This window comes from Neomonachus schauinslandi, chromosome 12, assembly GCF_002201575.2.
Source record: "Neomonachus schauinslandi chromosome 12, ASM220157v2, whole genome shotgun sequence".
Classification (NCBI taxonomy): domain Eukaryota; kingdom Metazoa; phylum Chordata; class Mammalia; order Carnivora; family Phocidae; genus Neomonachus; species Neomonachus schauinslandi.
This window is the reverse complement of record NC_058414.1, coordinates 41,038,322-41,052,880: the sequence shown is the minus strand read 5'-3', so window position 1 is coordinate 41,052,880 and position 14,559 is coordinate 41,038,322. Positions and strand designations below refer to the sequence as shown.

The window sequence follows — 14,559 nt, the reverse complement described above, 5'->3', positions numbered from 1 at the left end:
CAAAGCCCCTCATCTTCTCTTTGGGGGTCTTTTGCTGGGAAAAGGTATTAACTGCCTGGTTGGGGAGATTTACAGTTTAGAAAGAAAATCAGGTTCTCTTCTGTTTAGATAGCATAAAAAAATCACGAGAAAAGGTGCTGGGTAGCAGCCTTAGAAACTGAGATCTGGTAACTTCATAAAAATTATCGGGGCCTGGAAAGTATATCACCAGCTGGTTTGAGAATGATATTGAATGTAGGTAGAAAGGCACATAAGGCGCTGGCCACTAAGGTCCTATAAATTATGACTCATTGCAAACATGTTCATGTCCAAACATTTCAGTAAAGTCTCTCCAGAAGAATCTCGAATTGGTTTCTGTGGACCTTTAGTTTAGATTTTCTGAGATCTGAACTATTCCTGGGGGTTAGGGAGTGAAACAGGAAAGGCTTATTAGTTTGAGATCAATGCTCCAGACTCAGTTTCTTACTGTCTATTTAAATCACATACACAGTCTAAAAATACTTTTAAGTGGGTTTTCAAACCAGTTTCTTTTTAGATTTTAGTCTTTATTCTTGAAATATCCTGTGTAGAGAATACCATAGGGGCAAAATCAGTTTATAATTCTTAATAATTCAAACATCACTGTTTGGTTTTAACTGCTATGTATATGTTTAATTACTGGAGATGTGGCTTTCTAATTGTATCATTTTGGGTAATATAGGTAGACAATTCTATTATTAAAGATGAGTGTTTAGAAAACAACAGTTAAGCAACCTGAGGTTAAAAAATCTGTGGATACTCCATTCATGGATCATTAAATGGTAAAGGCACTGGATGGTAAATGCCTAGACAGTATATTTCATAGCTGTCTTTCCTCCATTTGGTATACTTGAGTATCTGACTGATTTCCATGAGCATCTTTATTGTCATGCATTTCTTTCCATGTCAACCTTGTGACAGATACAGAAAATTTTGTTGCTCAAAAGAAAATCTTCAAAACTGCTGCACTTTCAATATATTTGACTAAACAGTACTTTTTTTTTTCAGATGCAGGCAGGGAAGTGTGGTAACTGAAATCACATGGTAGGGTCAACCTAAGTTGGTGTGAAATTTAGAGTTACAGAAACCTCATATAAGAGAAGGTGGGAAAGTTGATAGACCACAAAGATCAGAAAAATCTTTTCCTTTTTATTGGTTGAGTTCCACAGCTAGAAGCCTGAGGATAGGTGGCAATATTTAGGATCAGTGCCCTGGTCACAGATGTCCTTTTTATTCCATTTGTATTATCAGATTTATGGGAACCATAGTCAAAGATGCTATCTGCATGTTTTTCATGAGGCATTAGAGATCACTAATTAATTAACCTTATCCCCATCCTCACCCCCATCTAGAATCTGCCTTAGCAAAGCCTTGAACTCAAAGACTGATACAGGAGAAAATATTTTTTCCCATTTTTTCCTAAGCTGTCACATTTTGTACCAAAATCATACCTAGCATCGTGGAAGACGTACAGAGGGCACATAGGCTTTGGATCCTAAAAGAACAGGATTGGAACCCTAGCTGCAACACCTAACTAGCCATGTGACTTTCAGCAGGTAACTTATGCTCTCTATGTCATTTTCTTATCTATAGAGCAAGAATATCCACCTTGTGGGGTTGTAGTTGGAATTAGAAATAATGTATTCAAATGCTTTACACAGTAAATAGAACTCAAGTAATAGCAATAAATTATTCTTTTACATGCTAAACCTATGTGCTATCTGTATCTGAAAAGGATGCTACTGCTGAAAAAGATAGGGAATGTGATTTAGTTTGGAGTAGTTCAAGTGTTTTGTAGCAATACTAAGATCTTGGGCTTTCTGGAATACTCCCTGAGGCTGGGAGATTCAATCTGTGGTCCAGGAACAAAGCAAAGCTAATTTGTTCCAGTGGGGATAGATCTTCCAGCCCCCTGCCACTCAAATGTGATCCATAGACCAGCAACAATGGCTTCCCCTGGGAGCTTGTTAGACACACAATATTTCAACCTGCCCTCACCTGCCCCCCCAGGCCCACTGAATTCAAATCTGCATTTTAACAAGATCTTCAAGTGATTCATGTGTATATTAAAGCTTGATAAGCATTGTCCTAACCTGGTATTTATCAAACTTTTGTGACCAGTAGAAGCATTTGGGAACTTGTTAAATGGGGACTTCCAGCCTGGCTTCTTTCATCTGCTCTTAACACCTCAGGTGGCTCTAAGAAACACGGCACTAAACTCTATCCAGCATAGTGCTCTAAGATGGGACAGTGCCCACTTCCTTAACAAAGCATTTTGGCAAACATGATCTTTTTTTTTTTTTTTATATTCCACCCCCTTTGAAGTAAGTAGGTATTACTTATAAGAAAATTAAGACTACAGGCATGATATACCCTAGATAATGCATATGGTAGAACTGTCTTGAACCTCTATAAATGCTAGTGAACCGTGTTTTCACTATTCCAGTGTCCAAATGAATGTACTCTGTGTGTATGTGTGCGTGTGTGTGTGTGTGTAAGTAATTTCAAATACTAATGAATCTCTCCAGGACAGGGGTGACTATACATAATAGGGTATTTTATAATGCTTTTAATATAAAACCTTCCTTCTCTGACTGCAGGCCATTTACTTAGGGTAACTGATTTTGAACTTGATCCATAACATGAGGATGATGTCGACTTGGCAGTATTTTCAGGATACGCATAATGTGCATCTCAGTGTCTGAGAAGTGGTAGTTCCTCAACTAATAGCAGTTATTTGTTCCAATATAGACCTAGTGAGACAATGAGTTCATGAAAAGCTGAGAAAATGGCATTGCTTATGATGAGAAGTCTTTCCTGCTAAGTCAGATGACATCATTCATTACGCCTTTGGCCCAAGCAGAGAAGTGGGGTTCACTACTCAGTACTCAGCAAGCATTTGTTGTGTGTATGCTGTGTATCATGCAATGTGCTAGTACTGGGAATCCCAAGACAAGACCCACACCCTGCCCTGCTCTGGAGGAACCTACAACCTAGTAAGGGAGATGGAAGAGTCTGCTGACAATTAAATTTCAGTGAAAGCAAGGAGGGGATGAAACCCAGGACCAAGGCACCCCACCCAGATGATAGAACAGGAAAGAGCACAACCAGAAAACCTGAGAAGATTCATGGAGGAGGTGACTCCTGAGGTAAGCCTTAAAAAACCAATAGGAATTTGGTAGGTGAAAAAGGGTTGAGTGTAGAGAGGGAGAGTTCCCAACATGGTATCCAGGTTACAAAGAAAATACTGGCAAATAGTCCTCATGTCTGGAGCCCAACATATATGTGTGTCCTTATCAGCTGAGTGACCTTTGGCAAATTTGATCATCTTTGAGTTGAGAGAATTAAATATATTCATCAGGGTAAGCACAATTCTAGTTTCATTTATGTGCTAGATAGTCATGGAGGTGTGGAGATATTAGAAAACAGAGGACTGATGTTAAAAAGTGATTAGGATTAGAGAAAATTAAAGAGGTCAGTTTTAAAATACATTTAACAGAAAATATGTAGAATTAGAAGAGAATGCCTGTAAAAGGATAACTGAATGCAATTCAGTACCATGGGGTGGGAAGCACGAGGTACATGTGTTCAGGAATGGATCCCTGAACACTTAAGTAATGGTATATTGTTAACCCTGAGAGTCTAGATTTAGGAGTGGAAAGGTCCTGTTGTTCTGATGGTGAGAGTATTTGTACAAGGAGAGACTACAGAGCATTTTGGCCACTTCCCCAGAGCACACATTAAAATCCATTCCATTACTTGCCACCATTATGATCCCTCACACCCACTTCTCTGTTCCCAGAATAGGGCATGGACACCAATGTCTCAAACTTAAAGGTACTTGGGAGAAATCTAGTCTTCTCTGCCTGTTTCTGGAGAAGTATATCCTAAGCCAAAGATCAAGGAGATAATTGTAATAAATGGTGCTCCCTCTCCTTATTGGTGGGAACCCTGATAGCCACCAGAAGTCCATCATCAAGGTTTTGTTGTGCACAAAAACCATGATGGTAATGGACTTAGGACTAACATAGCACCTAAGCCTGGGACTAGAAGAGATTGTTGTTTAGAAACAATTTTATAGAAACGGAGCCCATTATCCAATCTCTTTCACCCAGGAGTAGAGAGGAGTGGTTAAAAACAGGAGCTGGGGAGTCATAAGCAGACCTAAGTTTATCAGTTGTTGACTTTGGGCAAATTATTTTACCTTTCTAAGTTTTTTTTTCTCACTTGCAAAATGAGGTGGTATCCCTTTCATGGTGGCTGTGTCCACACATGAGATAATGCTGTTAAGTGCTTCACACATGTAAAGTGCTCAGTGAATTGTAGCACATAATTATTGTCTTTTGTCCAGAACATATTTACTAAAGGCCTGCTGTGTTTCAGGTACTGTGCTTGGTGTAAGGAGGCAAAGATGAACCAGTTAGGGTCCCTGCCTTCAAGGGACTTGCAGTGTAGTGTAGGAGATGCAGATGTAATTAGCTCAGTGCAGGAGAGCAATGGGAGTATAGGGTACCACCTGCATGGGGCAGTTAAGGACTATAGTTGAAACAGGAATGGGAGGTCTCTGGGTGTGGAAGGGTGGGTGTTTGTTGGGAAAGCCCTCACTGAGGTGGTGACATTTGAGGAGAGGCTTGAAGTAAGCTGTAAGTTGGCCAATTGGACAAAAGAGGGGAGGGCATTTCAAGGGAAGGAAGAAACTTCACAGAGTCTTGGCATAGCATATTCAGGAAAGCTCTAACATTCTGAAATGGCCAGAAGGAATAGTTCTGTGTGGAGTATAGCAAAATTTTGAATTTTGCATTTGGATTTTTTGCCAAGAAGTTTCTCTAGTGGCAAGAGAATGCAATTAAAGCATTTGGAGTGGGAAGGCAGCTTGATTAGATCTGCATATTAAAGTAATAGTTCAGACCATGGTATGAAAGATTGGAATGGGCAGATCTAGGCATAGTGTTGCCTCGGGAGGCCTAGACTAAGTCCTGGCTGTCAACATAGAAAAGAGAAGATGTATTTAATAGCTTTTGAGGAGGTAGAATGGAGAGAACTTGGAGACTGGCTATAAAAGATGAGAGAGAAGTCAAGTTTCTAGTTGGGACCATTCAGTAGATTTTCTGCGAGTGATTAACATAGGAGCCACGGGGGGCGGGGATGATTTGGGGATGCAGATGGAGAGAGATAGGTTCTGTTTTAGATGTGCTGAATCTGAAGTACCTGTGGGACATCCAGGTGAAGATTACAATAGGGAGATGGGAATTTAAACACTTCTCCAGAGCACCAGGTCCATATTTCCATCTCCCTACTGGAGAGCTGTTTAATTCTGGACTTCATTGGCACACAGCTGTTGGTTGAAGCCAGAGTGGATTAAATCACCCAGAGAGGCAAGTGAAGTGCAGCAGAAGACAACCAAGGTCAGAACCTTGCAGATCACTGATATATGAGATGTAGGCCCAGAGAAAGAGGAGCTAACAAAGAAATTAGAAAAGCTTCAAATGTGCAGAGTGTTTGCTGAGCACTTAAGAATGGGAGCTTAATCAAAGGTCAAGCAAGATGAAGACTTGAGTTGGGTTCATAGTGAAAAACTTTCTCTGGCATGGTGGAGAAGGGAACCAGTCTGTATGGGCTTAGAAGAACTCAGCAAAGAGAAGGAAGAGATGGTAACTGGGAGAAGAAAGAGGTTGAAGAACATGGGCTTATGGCAGAAAGGGAGGTTGATTAACTTGAAGAGAAAATAGTTGGGCAGGTACAGCAAAGACTGCTCGTTGTTGATGGTGCCAGAATGTCTCCGTATGACCTCTCTAACATGGCATTTCAGGACTCCAAGAGGAAGTATTCCTAGAGAAAGTGCTCCAGCAAGCACCATAAAAGCTGCAGAGTGAAGCTGTCATACAAACTATTTAGCTTCCATATTGTTTTCTGGAACACTAGTCAACAGTGCTAGCTGATTCTGTCTTCAGCCATCCCAGCAGGAAGAGAAGGGGAAAGGAAGGGAGACCCATCCCTTCCAGACAAAAAGAAAGGAACAACAGTAGTTATAGTCATGGTGCTGGATAGTTCCAAAGAAGTGCACAGTGGTGCATGAAGAGTGGAAGCTATGAAAGAAGATGCCTAGCACAATGCCAAGAGCCATGATTCCCTACAGTGAGTGAGGGAGACTGGTCATCATCACCCTGGGGAGTTTTCTTCCACCTGATGCTCCCTGAAGGCCAGGATTAGTGTCCTTGTACCTAATGCTCTCTCTTCAGTGTTGCCATAGGCAGCATGGGCATCATTGTGAAGTAGGTAAACTTTGCATTGGTGCCAAACCCCTCCCTCCTTTCTGCTTCCTGCTTCTCTCTTCCCTGCACTCCTGACTTGGACCTGCACCCCTTTGGACTACTTCCTGGTTATTCTACCTGCCCTACCAGGTATATGCCCATGGCCCTGTCTTTCCTGATCCCCATCAAAAAACCAGTCTTGTGCCTTATTTACTCTGGGTGTTGCTGCTACTTAATCCTGTAAGCTTCTTCCCTAAGAGAGTGGAGAGGATTTGGGAAAGAGATCTTTCGCTGGTTCTCAAATAACAGCAACTAGATGACCCAGTGTAGGCAAGGGTGGCTCTGTTAGTTGGGGTACATGAAAATATAGAACTTTCTGTCTGCTTCCCTTTGCTGTTTGACTTTTATTTTAAGGTCCCCTTCTTGCTTCTCCCTCCCCTGCCAGGGCTGCCTTCATCCCTTGCTAAGCCAGCCCAAACTCAAACATGAGTTAGTAGCTACAGCTTTACCAAGGAAAGTCCTTGACTATGCGCCATTTCCAGAAAAAGGAGCTGTGGTGGTTTGTTTACAGGACCTGTGCAGAGTATAGACATTTTATAAACTACCTATTGGTATGTGTGTATTTCAGTAATTTAAGACTAATGAAAAAGGCTTACTCTTTGCTTTGGGACATTTTCTTCAGTCTTCATTTCTCAGTTCTTTCCCCTGTGAAAAGAGGAGATTGGACTAAATGATCTATAAATTCCCTGCTAGCTCTGAGTGATCCTGTGGAGGCATAAGAAATTAATTGATCATCTCTGTAATGTGCTTCAACTTACGAATTTAATGTTAAAGAAAGAACCTTGTAAACATTAGTGTCTCCCTAGTTTTCTGATTGTTGACGTTATGCTTATGTGTAATTTCATATATGCACATACTTCCATCATACCTGTAATATTAACCATTCATACATTTGTATATGAATTATATATAATGTATTTCATTTGTAAATATGTATATATACTTTGTAGGTATATATTTATATATGAATATATAAATGTATATAGAGAAACAGTCTTTATCTTTTCACTTTTAGTGGTCTTTTTTTCTTTTAATGGTCTTATAGTAGTTTATTAATTTCTTATTTCCATGAATCTGATTTGAAACTATTAGTGCATTTTGCACATAGATTTGGACCTTTTTAAAGCAACGTATAATGAAAATATGGAGGTCATTTAAAAAAACTATAAACGTGTGTCTGTATATATATCAATATACACACATATACAGTCTTTGTATATATATATATACATATATATGTATGTATATGGAATTTTACTTTTGTAATGACATTTCTGACAGAATAATTATCAGAGATTCTAGGGAGAAAGAACTATTTAAAGATATTTAATCTGTACAGAATATTGGTGGCCTGAGTTATGAAATTAATTTCTAGCTCTTTGCTAATTTGCTTAATACCTTAGACCAAGGCTGTCTGTGAAAATATAATGGCAGCCACATGTTATTTAAAGTATACTGGTCAGTACATTTAAAAAAATAAAAGGGAACGGGTAAAATTAGGTAATATATTTTATTTAACCTAATATGTCCAAAATATTATTTTAACATAAAATACAAAAATAAGTATATAAATATAAAATAGAATGTATAAATATGTATTTATATATAATACAGTGATATATCAAAATATGAATATATATAAATATGTCGATAGAGAATACATATGATTTTTATAAATATAAAATATAAATATAAAATGTAGATTTATCAATGAGATGTTTTACTTTTGGGGGGTTATACTATGTCTTCAAAATCCAGTGTACACTAAAAGCATATCTAAATTCACACTGGCCATATTTCAAGTGCTCAATAGCCAAAAATGGCTAGTGACTATTATATTTCGGCAACATGATGTTAGATGATAAAGTTAACTTATTTCAGATTTTTCTCCCATAAAATTTTAAAATTGGTAAGAGCTTTCCAATTATAAAATGCTGTTTTGAAATATAATTTAAGGAAAATATTTATTCGTATCATTTAATAATGTTCTGTGCTGGCATTTGACGGGTATATAGTATTTCTTTGCAGAAGTTGATTAGAACCTTTGTCTGAATAGGGTATTCCTTCTTCACCTTTTGAAGTAAGCCACCATAAGTACTAGAGATTATATAAACCAACCTAAATAAAATCAAAGGTGAATATAATTTATAAGCAAGGTTTTTTTTTTTAATCTTTTCTTTAACAAAGACAGCCTATTTATTCTTTTTCTCTTCCCAGTATTTTAATCCATTTTATGTTATTTGCTCTTGTGGATTTCTTTGAGGTTTTTTGTTTTCAAATGCCAGCCTCTTTGTTATTGCTGCCACGATTTTTGTTGTAGCACAAAATTCACCATCAATTGTCCTTTGCAAGCAGGGCTTTAAGAGAAAGAACAACAAGACCTAGCCCACGCCCCTTCTGAGCCATTTGAATTTTTTGTTCTTTATTTTGTTTTTAGTTTGTTTTTGTGGGGATGTAATTTTTTTTGAAATATTTTACTTATTTATTTGACAGAGAGAGAGTACAAGCAGGGGGAGCAGCAGTGGGAGAGGAAGAAGCAGTCTCCCCACTGAGCAGGGAGCCCGATGCGGGGCTCGATTCCAGGACGCTGGGATCATGACCTGAGCTGAAGGCAGGCGCTTAACCAACTGAGCCACCCAGGCACCCCTGGGGACGTAATATTTTTAACTGATAATAATGGTGAGGATGATAACCTTTTAGAGAGTATCTTGACTTTTTTCCCCCATTTCTTAGAATATGAAATGCTGTGTTGGACATGTTCCTTTGAGAAACATCTCTTGAGATGGAGAGGCTGAGGGGAGCACCAGGTTGCTAACTGGAGATTAGTGTTTTAATCCCAGCTTTCCTTATTGAGAACTTGATCTTTAACCTGCTCTTGGACAAGTTGTCTCCATTTTTAAACTCTAGTTTCCTTATCTTTAAAAAGGAAGGTGTGTTCGTTATCTCAAAGCTTTCTCTTAGATATAAATGTCTCTAAAATTAATTAAAAGAAGCTTTATAGTTTTTGTGACTGAGGGCATCCTAGATGTCAGCTAGCCTGATCTGCGGTTTCACAGGCAAGCAAAGTGAGACCTGAGAGATGAAATGACATGGAGGAGGCATAAGTTTGTAGCATGATCATGGGTTTACTGGCTTTTATTTTATATTGGGAGATAAGTTATGTTGACATTGAAAATATTTAGTGTAAGAATGTGATTTTAGTAGGTTTAGGGAAGCATTAAGCTTGATTAATGCCTATAGGTAGTACCTGAGCTGTGCTGAAATGTGAATGAAATGATCATATAAAAATATCCTAAGACTCCAATTCATTAACAGAAAATGCAAATTTTAGCAATGATTTGCACATGTAGGGTTTAAACAAAAACTCATCTTTTAATAGCCTTGAATAAGGTTAGAATTGTTTTCCTTTTATAAGATTTGCTGACTCACAAAATTGAGGGATGTGATTGTGTTTTACTTGTTAATTTATGAAATGTCAAAAATAATTTGCAGGAAAAAAAGTCACTTGCGGGAGATACAAAATTCTGCTAGAAATAGAATCCATATAAAGTTACATGGAATGCTCAAGTAATCATAACTATCAAAATCTGAATAGAAAAGCTATGTGATATCTGAGTGATAGGAAAAACACCCATAAAAGCTAGCCAAAATTTCATTACTTCTTAAATATTTTTTTATTAAATAAACTACACCCAATGTGGGACTCAGACTCACAACCCTGAGATCAAGAGTTGCATGCTCTACCGACTGAGCCAGCCAGGTGCCCCAAAATGATATTACTTTAATTAATATTTAGCTTTTGAAAGGATGGAAGACTACTTCAACTTCCCACCGTCTGTAGGAATTTGTCAACTATGTAATTTGAAGAATCAGTTTTAAAAATATATGTATAGTTAATTACGTATGGAGGAATTGTTTTTCTCCATTTCTACTAAACTCTTTTGACATTTATACTTAAAACACACTTCCTTCTCTTCATGGGAAATTATAAAAATCATTATTAACATAAGAGAAAGTGACCAAAGATAAACCTCTGGGAAAAAAGATGAAAAATAACTTGGAGCAAAAGAAATGTACAAACATTAAGTTATTTTTTAACTCAGTACCTAGAACCTCTGACGGATTTGTATTTCTTCTGTTCATTAGGCAAGCCATCAGGAGCCTGCATTGACGCCCTGGCTCTGAAGCTACTTGGCTTTGTTCTCTCAGACCCGTTAGTCACCTCCCTGGATCACAGGTCCCCATGTTATTTAACTTATTTTTTATTTCTTTAATAATCTATTTGTTTTAATTTTTATTGAAGTGTAATTGATGTATAGTGTTATTATTTTCAGGTGGGTAACAAAGTGATTTGACAGTTCTATATGTTATGCAAGAAAGGGGCTTTATTCGATTGTTTCTCAACTCCTTCTAGGCTCTAAATTATATGACTTACCTTAGTTCTAAGACTGCACCAGAGAAATAAACCCAAGGACAAAACAAGATATTGAACACTGGTAATATTTCTAGATAAAGTCAATCTCTGAAAAATGGGAAGATGGAACTAACTGGCAGAAACTTATGTACTTCAGATTGTATAGTTGGAAGCTAAATTCAAGAGACATGCCACAGGCTTCCAACATTTGTTATGGATAGTCAAAGATGAACTCTCTAGCAAAGACAGGACATAGAAGGTGCTCAGTAAATATGAAATAAACAGCATTGAGTGTCTACCCTCCAGTGCCTACAGAATATATCTAAATGCTGAAAGGGAAAGCAGGTGGCCTCAGAGATTGATCCGTATGTCTATTCAGTCACAGCTCCTCTTTCTTTAAGTTCTAGGAATGCACAACTGCTTATTGGTTGGTGGCATGCACATCCCATGCAGTTCTGCTGTGCAAGAATGTGTTCATTGCTTTCTCTCTGTCCAGCAGCCACCTACATGGTCCCCCTCCACTGCCCCCACTCTTACCCTTCACCGGGCCAACCTCTGCTGATGCTTAGAAACTCTGCCCAGAGGCCACGTAGGAAGCCGGCTTGGGGTCTTCCCCTCTCTTTTCCTCGAGCCCTGGGCACCTTCCTCATGGTACTCATTCCATATCCCAGGCAAACCTGCCACTCCCTGACTTCGGAGTCTCCTTTTCAGTTATACACAAATAGCCCCCAAAGTCTGTAGCATGTAGTGATATGTTTTTGCTGAAGTTTAATTTTAAATAATTATTCTTTACGTCATCAAAAGTAAGAAACCATTGTTCACAAGACCTTTTTACCATTTTATGTTCTGTGAAGAAAGAAAAGGGACTGCCAGACAGTTAACAAGGGTATCAATTGCAGGACACATCCCAGCTTCAGGAATGTTGGGGTGTGAACAAGTTTGCAGTTGTTCAGTGATGTGTGGTGCCATGAAGCTGGTGTTTGGGAATGAGTGATTTTACTCTGGGATGATTCAAATGTACGATTCAAATGTACCACTTTGTACCCACATCACTTGAAAAGTGTGTTTCTTATGGGGAAAAAATGGCCCACTTCCCAAAGAAAGCTAAATGCTGGTCTGCACAGCAGTGCCGAAGAGCTCTAAGATAGTGACAATTTTTAGTTGGAAAATGGGAATTTTGAGTAAGTTAGAAAAATGACAAATTTGGCAGTGGCTCAGATCTGCAATTCAAGAAAATCCACCATATGTTCAGTGCAGATACAGGGAAAAGGAATTCTGGACTCAGTCTCAGCTAGTATTCCATCTAATAGAAAAGCTGCTCACCGGTGGAAGAGAAAATCTGCTAAATTGGAAAGGTAATTAATTTGAGACCTAAAACTGCACAAGATACACAACGGACTTGGAAAATGTGATTCAAGAGAAAGTTTATTGAAATATTTTTGTGGATTGAGAGTAAATGTAACTATCTTACCTTTACTCTGAGTAAGGGTTGGCTCAAGAATTTTAAATTCTTTGCATAATTCAAATGTAATTGAAGGTGCCATCAGCTAACTCCATAAGCTCATAGAAAAGGGTTCTGGGCCAGAACAAATGTTCAGTGTAGCTGAAGCCAGCCTATGTGGAATGAAAATACTTCCCCGTGTTGTATTTCCAAGGAGGAGAATCTAGTATCAGGGTTTAAGGCATCTGAGGACATACCAACTCCTCTTCTTTGCAGCAATGCATAAAACTTTGTTTAAACCAGGCTTGCTTTAGCACTCTAGGAACCTTGGAGTATTTACGAAAAAATTTTGGCTTATATATTAACCATCCAGTGTGTTCCAAATGGCTTTTTCAATGGTTATAGGAAATAAAAAACGAGTTGTAGTCTGTCCACATGGGTGAATAAAATTGAAGATACACCACAGCAAGCTGTAAGAAAAGCAAAGAAGAAAAATAAGCATAATTATTTCACAGAACCCCAGTACAAACACTGAACAAAGTACCCCTCATGCCTTTTCCCTCAGCTCTCCCCACAAGGCAGAATGGCCTATCAGCCACATAGGTGTGGCTGAGAACAGCTGTGCTCTTACTGCCTGGCCTTGGTGCCTGAGGTGGGTGTACTGCGTCTCCTTCAGGGTGCAGCCTGGCAAAGCCTAGGAAGATTAAGTTGGTAGTACCTCTTTCCCCTTTAGCACTTGTCTTAGATACAGAGGCCACTCCTTACTAACCCATCCCCTCACCCTCAGGATTGTTACATCAAAATTAGGAATCGTGTGTGTGTGTGTTTAATAAGTTCTGTGCCCAATGTGGGACTTGGACTCATGACCCCAAGATCAAGAGGTAACATGCTACACTCAGTGAGCCAGCCAGACACTCTAGAACTTGCTTTCTATTGATCTGTTAACTAACTCTTGGGACACTACTTCTTTGAGAAGGTCTTAATTCTTATTGGCTAATCTGCTTTGTCTCCCTTGGAGAGACAATTTAGTGAAACAGAGACATTCATGTGGTCAAGTCATGCTGAATTTAACAGTTTTGGTGCCTTTTTTTTTTTTTCCTTTCATGGCACTCATGTCATGGCAAGTCTGTAAGCAGCTTGGTGCTTGTTCTTTGCTTATCTCCCAAAGTATTGTGGCCACAAAACAGAACTTTAGGAAGTCTTCTCTGAGCTATTAAAATGCTCAAGACATGATAGCATTCATTTTGGGCTTCTTTCATAAGTGTCTTGTGGCAGAAATGGAGATAAAGCCTCCTTTGCAGAATCACGAATTGAAGTATTAGCTAATTATAGACTTTATTGTATTTTATAGGGGAAATGACTTTTCTAACAGCAGATTTTACAAATTTGGGGATTCACAGAGATCTTTTTATATGTCCCTTGCAAATATCAACAGTCTCTTGGATCCGAAAATTATGTTTATATGTCTGTCTTCCCTGCTTAACCTGCATTGTCCATTACTGTAGCCACTAACCACACATGGCCATTAAGCACTTAATGTGGCTAGTCTCAATTGAGATGTACTGTAAGCATAAAATACACACCAGATTTTAGACTTAGTGCAAAAATATGAATGGAAAATAAATCAGTAACTTTTTTATTACATGTTGAAATAATATCTTAGATATATTGGGTTAAATAAAATATATTGTTTTAAAATTTTTTTACTATTTTTACTTTTTTAGCGTTGCTATTTAGTCATTTAAAATTACATATGTAGCTTATAGTGTATTTCTGTTGGACAGAGCTGATTTAGACTATAAGTTACTTGGGGCTAGACAGTGCCTAGTGCATATTAACTAGATGCTCAGTGCATGCTCAGTGCAACCAAACTGATGAACTGAAATGAGTGAATAGATGAGACTTATAATGTTTTTTTTTTAAAGTAGTGATTTTGACACTGTGAATTTAGAAAGTGGTAGAGCAAGAGAAGATGAATTTTGTGAAGAAATCTTAAAATGTTTGTCAGTTGTTCCTGGTGTATGGAGCTGGAGATGTGAGTCCTAGTCAGGAGATGCCTTCTCCTGTAGTCCTAATAACTGCAGCTGCCTTCTCACGAAATATTCAGCTATGCCCTATAGAGTTGACCTGATTTTGCCACCAGTGATTCCTTTACTGTAGTTCCATATTATAATCCAGCAGTTTGTTTAAGATCCATTTCCAGAAAGGATTTTTCCTAGATGCCATATAGCTGTGGTATTCTAACTTAATGTGCTTCAGAAGCATTTGCAAAGCCTATTACAAATGCAGATTACCAGACACCCATGCTCAGAGATTTTCGATCATTAGGTAAAGGAATGGGGCCCAGGAATCTGCCTGTTGACATCCCAGAAGAT

General features: G+C 38.4%; 1 protein-coding gene across 1 annotated transcript in view; it reads left to right on the top strand.

The window, feature by feature from the left end:
• The first annotated feature begins 10,528 nt into the window (after nucleotides 1-10,528).
• The window catches only part of ICA1 (islet cell autoantigen 1), a 135,223-nt gene continuing 131,192 nt past the window's right edge, over nucleotides 10,529-14,559 (top strand). Inside the window, exon 1 of the mRNA XM_021689561.2 lies at nucleotides 10,529-10,566. The gene's annotated coding sequence lies outside the window, so the exon portion shown is untranslated. The remainder of the gene's footprint in view (nucleotides 10,567-14,559) is intronic.